Below are 6,514 nucleotides of genomic sequence, written 5' to 3'. Positions count from 1 at the left end.
CAACATGTCCGCCGATGGGAATGAAGAGCAACAGCCGTAGCAACAACTTGCCGTGGCGGAAGGTTCCGGCGAGGTATATACAACCATTCTTGTATTGTTTCACGCCACCGCTACTACTACGTACTAATTAACGAATCTTGAACTGTTAGCCCTCCGGATCGACACAAGGGCAGAAGACCCGAGGTCGTACAAAGGTGATGGAAGGGAGGCTTGTCATCACCGAAGTTACAGAAGAGGGCAGGCCGGTTGCTCCCGAGAAAGTAGCAAAGAAGTACGTGAGTCAAATCGGGGCAATCGTCCGGGACAACGTGCCTATCAGCATCAGAGAATGGAAGGGCAGAAGCGATAATCCGTACACCCTTCCAGAGACAGAAAAGAATATGCTGTGGGAAGACATGAAGAGACATTTCACATTCCCAAAGGATATAGTGAGAAGGATGTCAAAGCGTGGACGCTTAAGAAGATGGCTACTCAATTCCAGACATTCAAGAAGATGCTGGACACCCACTACATCAAGAAGGGCAAAACTCCAGACTTCAACGCGTGGCCAAAGTTGAGGGACCACTGGGATGCATTTGTTGAATACAAGAGGAGTGAAGAAGGTGTGAAAAAGATCACGACCAACACAGCAAATGCTAGTCAGAAGGGCTACCACCATCATTTGGGGCGAGGTGGGTATGGCTCAGCAATTCCCAAGTGGAGGAAGATGGAATAAGATCTGATCGAACGGGGAATCGTACCTGCAACTATTGAATGGGCCGAATGATCAAAGAACTGGTACTACGCTCATGGAGGCTCCCTAAGCCAAGAGGATGGGACGTTGATTTTCAATGACACAATACGTGAGAAGGCCGAACATCTCATGAAGAACATTGAAGATTCCAAGGCTGGGAGGTTGAGGGTGGACCGAGAAAATGATGAGCTCACATTGGCCCTCGATAATCCAGAGCACCCAGGACGTTGCCGGGGGTTCGGGGTGGTTCCGTGGAAGTTCGCTTTCCGAGGCGACAGCGCCTCTTACAGAAGCCGGAAGCGAAGAAAGGAACAGATCGAGGAGAGCTGGCGGCAGATGCTAGAACAAAGAATGATGGATGAAATCAATCGGCGGGTGGCCGACACAGTTGCGGAGTTGGCCCAATCTGGAGCAATGCCGAATCCTAACACCGCCAGCCCTTCTCAACGCCTCGGGAGCAGTTGTGCTTCTACAGGGGTCCCCGATGCGCAGACGCCCAGGTTACCCGTGGAGGAGCAACGGTTCCCCGTGGATGCCATCACGCAACGGACCTCATGTGAGCTGCATGCACCGGTCGGCAACCTCACTATTAAGGTATACTTATACATAATATTTATGCAATCTTGTCAATTGATCCAGGCCTCGAGATCGGAGTTCAACTTGTTTACTTCTGCTATATGTACAGGTAGCGTACAGGAGTGCGTTAGCAACCCTGGCAGGGCAGAGCAGTCATGGCATGGACATTCCAACAGGCTACGCCAACGTCTGCGTCGAGCAAATAGTTGATCCCCAGTATGAAGGTCTAGAGCTCGACTTCCCGGGAGGCGACGGGGAAAAGATATTGGCAGATGCGCTTCATGGGATCATTCTATGGAAGAAACGCTACATCATTATTCCCGGCACGGAGCCATCTCCTCAGACCTCAAGACCGCTCCCCGTAGATCCCCAGCAGCGACCTTCTCCTCATACCTCGAGACCGGCATCTCCTGCTCCAGGACCGTCCCTTCCATCTATATCAAGGTCTCCATCTCCACCACATCCTGGTGCTGGGAGCGACGACGACAATAACAACACCCCTCCCCGATCACCGTCGCCGGCACCAAGAGCGGCCCCCTTGAAGGAACCTGCAGCACCACTAAAGAAGTCACGAGAACCGCCTCCCAAGCAAAGACAGAGAAAGAAGAAAACAAAGGAGCCTGAAGTGGCTCGTAAGGAACGCTGGGAGGCAATGTCTCATGAAGAACAATGGGCAGAAATCCAACGAGAGGCCAGTGAGTGGTTCAAGAAACAAGCCGAATTAAAAAAGGCAAGGGAGATGGAGCCATCGCCAGTAAGTCGGCGAGATTTAAACTTTTTTATCAGGATGGAAGAAGGAGCCAAGAAAAGGATACCACTCTTGTCAAACTATGAACGGGCTCTAGTAAAGGTTGATGAAAAGGATAAAAGGAAAGGAAAATCATCCTCCAGCGGTCCAGTCCCCGACCTCAGCTATTTATCAAAAAAAGATGCTCAACGGGTAAAAGCAATGTCCTTGGATCAACAAGCAAATGTATTGAAGTTCATGGAAGAAACAGGTCTGGGACTTGATGAATGCATAGGGCAAGTTGAGACGCCAACTGCACCGCCCCCTGAGCCGAAGTGGACTTATGAGCTAGGCAAACCTCTAGTAAAGCCTTCAATGGTACGGAAGCTATCAACAAAGATGTATGAATTGCATCAATGGTACATGATGGCATCCGCCAACTCGAGGGAGATGATCGGCATGAAGGTAAAACCGATAGATTTTCACGGTGAAGGGGAGAAAGTGCTGTGGCTAGACTTCAAGGATATATACGAAGTGTACCATCATGATGCCCTGGACGTCTCTCTGATCAGCGCTTGGATTCTGTAAGTGTCCGTTTATTATCTCTACATGTAAATTTTGGCGTGCGTCACCGTACTAACTTCATCTTCCATTTCATGTAGGATGCTAATTCAGACATGCCGCCGAGAGGCGTACCTACATGTAGGCTTCATGGATCCATCTGTAGTTAACCAACAACAGATACAATTAGCGCCGGAAAAAACCTTTGCGGAAATATACAATTTCCTACACAAACAAACATTCAAGGATTTCATACTACTTCCATACAACTTCAAGTAAGTGTGTGTATACCGTCTACTTTCGATGTCTTTTTCCTTATCTCTACATGTTAGTTAGCTCTAATATGCATGAACATTTTACGCATGCAGCTTCCACTGGATCCTTATTATAATTGAGCCTGAAAGAAGCCACGTCACTGTCTTTGATTCGTTAAGGAAAGATCCGGTGGACTACCAAGAATTGCAAGACGGCTTGTAATAATTCTGGACCTTTATCTCTATGCAAAAATTTATTTCCTAAATTTTATCCCTGTTACACTATGTCATTCATTATTCTAATCCGCAGCGCATGGAAACAATTCATAAGGACACACAAAGGTCCATTCAAAAAAACTCTTACATGGAACACAGACTTCCCGGTACGTATGCAGTCTGCACATTTATTACATTGTATAACACGAATATTTCATAACTTATTTTTTTCCGCACTGAAGTGCTTAAGACAGGAACCCGGGAATAATCTATGTGGCTCCTACATCTGTGAGCACATGCACAGTTTTTTGGGACCCAAGGGACCGAAGATGACGCCGCACAACTTTAAAGTACGTAAAATAAATATATTACTAGTTAATTATTTTCTAGCTCCTTATATGTATTTGTTCATGTAACATTCACAAATTTCCAAATTATAGATGTTAAATATTCAACAAGGACTCTTGAAGGCAATATGTGAAGGTCTCATTGGATTCATAATGGACGAGGTGGTAAATCCAAGAGGAGAATTTTATTACGATGGACGATAATTAGACACTCCGATCAGCAACACCACGACGGGAAGATTGTAGGAAGATACTTTGATTTATTTGTATATATAATACACGCTAATTATGATCGATTTGTACTAAGCTAGTTGAATTGTGTATATGAATTGTGTATAAGGATTGTGTATATATATAGTAATTGTATAATTACAAATCCCATTCGTTTAAATACTAGTTGATTTCGTTCTAAAAAAATCTCAACTACAAGGTTAACAAATTAAAAGGGCCGCGGTACTACGTATACGTGATGCATGCATGAAAAATTCAGGCGTCACGGCAGTGCCATGCAAGCGCCATTTAGTCCCGGTTGGAATCGAGCCGGGACTAAAGGGGACCCCTTTAGTCCCGGTTGGAAAATCCAACCGGGACTAAAGGGACCCCCTTTAGTCCCGGTTGGTGACACCAACCGGGACTAAAGGGGGTCTTTTACTCCCGGTTAAAAGACCCGGGACTAAAGACCCCCCTTTTGTCCCGGTTGATTTATCCCGGATGGATATCCGAGAGATATGCACCCTACCAACCGGGACTAAAGGCCAATTCTCTACTAGTGAATAACAACTATGAGGTGGTTCCGTTTTTCGGCATGGACTTCCCCTGCAAGAAGTGCTGAAACAATATGAGTGCATGTCGAGGGCGTTGAAGAGGAACCTCGTGCCCTGCACCACGAATGGTCACCAAGGTCAAGCCTTCAAACACTAGACTCCATCCGCCAACCTATTCAAAATTAATCGCAAACAAAAGATTAAATACAACCCGGCCGAGAGTTGTTATGTTTTAGGATATGTGCGGATACCGGATAATGACCGTCAATGTGACCTAGCTAATAACTACAATTCATAAATGTCCGTCATTAGGTTCATATGAGGAAGGCGAGTTGAGCGAAAATGAAGCTGACCTGCTTGTTATCATACCACGGGTACCAGCTCGTGGTAGTTGAAAGGCCCAGAGCAACGATGTAGTATCTTGTTGATGTCAAGGGGATTACTGCGTCGGTGTCTCCGCTGCCAAATTAGTAAAGGATCAAAACATTCAATTCGTTCATGTAGATAAGGCAGCTATACAAATTCAACATAATTGTGTCCTTGTGGTGCTGAAGATGACAGGTCGTCACATTTTCTGCTGATCGATCTCGCTGTCCAAAATCGAAAACTGGCCTGCGTGTAGGGTAATACCTACTGGACAGAAGCCTATCCACGCGTCCAAGAAAAGAAATGGTTCGAGTAGTTGAATTCAAATGCAGTTTTGTTTCACTTTCCTACATATTTTTCAAGCAATAATCTTCCTGATGACAGGTTGACAGTGACTCGAAATTCAATATCACTGAAAAAAATTTAATCGTTGGCAAAATTTTCCGAATATACAGACACTACTGTCTCGGTTTAATTTCGACCCGGGAGAAAAGGGGTGCGCTACGGTAGGCTGGAATGGGGTGCACCTTTACTCTCGGTTTTTTTTTCAACAGGTCACCCTTTAGTCTCGTTTAAAACGGCTAGTTTCCGGGCACCGACGGCGCCACCCTGTCGGTGTTTTAGACCGGCAACCCGCCTAGGGGTACCCTAGGTGGTCTTTTATGCGGTAAGGGTTGTCGAGAATCAAGGAATCAATGGTGACGCAAGGAACACGATTTAGACATGTTCGGGCCGCTGGATCGCGTAATACCCTACGTCCTGTGTGTTGGTTTGTATTGATGTATGTTCTGGTCCTGAGGGATCTGTTTTGAGGGGGGTCCCTGCCCGGCCTTATATACCTGGGAGGGCAGGGTTACAAGTCTGAGTCCTAGTCTGGTACTATTACAGAGTTCTACTCGGTATCGTCCCGAGTAGTTTTCCATAAACATACAAGACTAGTCCGAGTAGGATACGCCCATCCTTGTTCTGATCACGTCCGAAAACGTCCCATAGTGGGCCGTCCAAGGCCTACTCGTGGGTCCGGGCAGTAGTCCCGACAAGCCCCCGAGTACTTTGTAGTCGTGTGCCATAGTCTTGAGCGCTGCAGGCACTACCCGAGTAGTTTCGCGGACTGAAGTGTCGGAGTACTGTCGCGTGGCTAGAAGGTACTCTTTCTGCAGTTTCGAGTTATCTCCGTCCCGAGTAGTTTTTATATGGTAGTGCAATGTCAATCGCACTCCATATGGAGTAGCCCCCGAGCCTTAGGTTGAGTCGAAGACTCAGGCTTAGGGTCAAACCAACCTTTGCCCATTTTACCTTCGGAGATTTTGAAAAAGAAAAAACTAACCAACGGGTACGGTACCCGCAGCCCCCGAGCACTTAGGCGATTCCTGTCGTTGAAGTGGTCATCAATCCGTTGACTGTAGTAGCCGTTGGGTGTTTGTGGCGATTAATACGCGATTTGATCTGTCCGTTGCGCAACTGACGCGTCAAATTCGGAGCCATCGGAGATAAATCTGGAATAGCCCCTTTGCAGTTGCCGTAACGCCGTACGGGCATTAGATCTGTTTTGCGTCTTCCTCCTCTGTGCCACCGCCACCAGTGCTGCCGCCTCCGCCACTGCCGCTTTTGTGAGGTAGATCCGAGAGGAAAACTCTTCCCTAGGGCGAGGTTGAATCCATCGAATGCGCTCCAAGAAGATGGGCAAGAAACCCGAGAAGATCCAAGGCAAGGCTCCGGCGACGGGCCAGGTTAGATCCAAGAAGGGGAAGGAATTGGTGCTGCCGGCACCGAAGGTGGGGCCCACAAACCAGACTGCTCCGCCGTCACCTGGGGCAACTTGGCAACACTCAGTGATGAAGGAAGAAGGAGTCCAAGCGTTAGTCGATGCCAAGCTTCTTCAACCAAAGGAAATCGTGCAGTGGCGCCCCGCATTTCCCAATGCGTGGTAGTTTGAAGAACATCCGGCGAAAACGGTGATGCTTGCTCAC

General features: G+C 47.4%; 1 pseudogene; it reads right to left on the bottom strand.

Annotated features, from left to right (window-relative positions):
• Positions 1–1,385: 1,385 nt before the first annotated feature.
• The window catches only part of LOC117849208 (serine carboxypeptidase II-1-like), a 33,798-nt pseudogene continuing 28,669 nt past the window's right edge, over positions 1,386–6,514 (bottom strand).

This window comes from Setaria viridis, chromosome 3, assembly GCF_005286985.2.
Source record: "Setaria viridis chromosome 3, Setaria_viridis_v4.0, whole genome shotgun sequence".
In the NCBI taxonomy this organism is placed as follows: Eukaryota; Viridiplantae; Streptophyta; class Magnoliopsida; order Poales; family Poaceae; genus Setaria; species Setaria viridis.
The sequence above is the reverse complement of the archived record's forward strand: the minus strand, read 5'-3'. Positions and strand labels throughout refer to the sequence as shown.